The sequence below is a fragment of the Triticum aestivum genome, chromosome 6B (genome assembly GCF_018294505.1).
Source record: "Triticum aestivum cultivar Chinese Spring chromosome 6B, IWGSC CS RefSeq v2.1, whole genome shotgun sequence".
In the NCBI taxonomy this organism is placed as follows: domain Eukaryota; kingdom Viridiplantae; phylum Streptophyta; class Magnoliopsida; order Poales; family Poaceae; genus Triticum; species Triticum aestivum.
This window is the reverse complement of record NC_057810.1, coordinates 514,039,588-514,040,155: the sequence shown is the minus strand read 5'-3', so window position 1 is coordinate 514,040,155 and position 568 is coordinate 514,039,588.

Below are 568 nucleotides of genomic sequence, written 5' to 3'. Positions count from 1 at the left end.
AAGATAATACTCCATATTTCCATTGACCATAATGACGCCACGTGGTCCAGGCATTTTGAGCTTTAAGTAAGTATAATGTGGGACTGCATTAAAGCGGGCGAAGGTCGTTCTTCCGAGCAGTGCGTGATAGCCGCTTCGGAATGGAGCTATGTCGAAGATTAACTCTTCGCTTCGAAAGTTATTGGGAGAGCCGAATACGACCTCCAATGTTAAAGAGCCTGTGTAGCGGGCTTCTACGCATGGTATAACTTCTTTAAAGGTCGTGCTGCTTGGCTTGATTCTTGTCAGGTCTATCCCCATCTTGCGGACAATGTCCTGATATATTAGATTGAGACTGCTGCCGCCGTCCATAAGGACTCGACTGAGATGGTATCCGTCGATTATTGGATCGAGCACTAGGGCAGCCGAACCCCCATAACGGATACTAGTCAGATGATCCATGCGATCAAAGGTGATCAGGCAGGCCGACCATGGGTTGAATTTGGTGGCAACAGGCTCAACGATATAGACATCTCGGAGTGCGTGCTTGCGCTCCCTCTTTGGGATATGAGTGACATAGATTATGTTC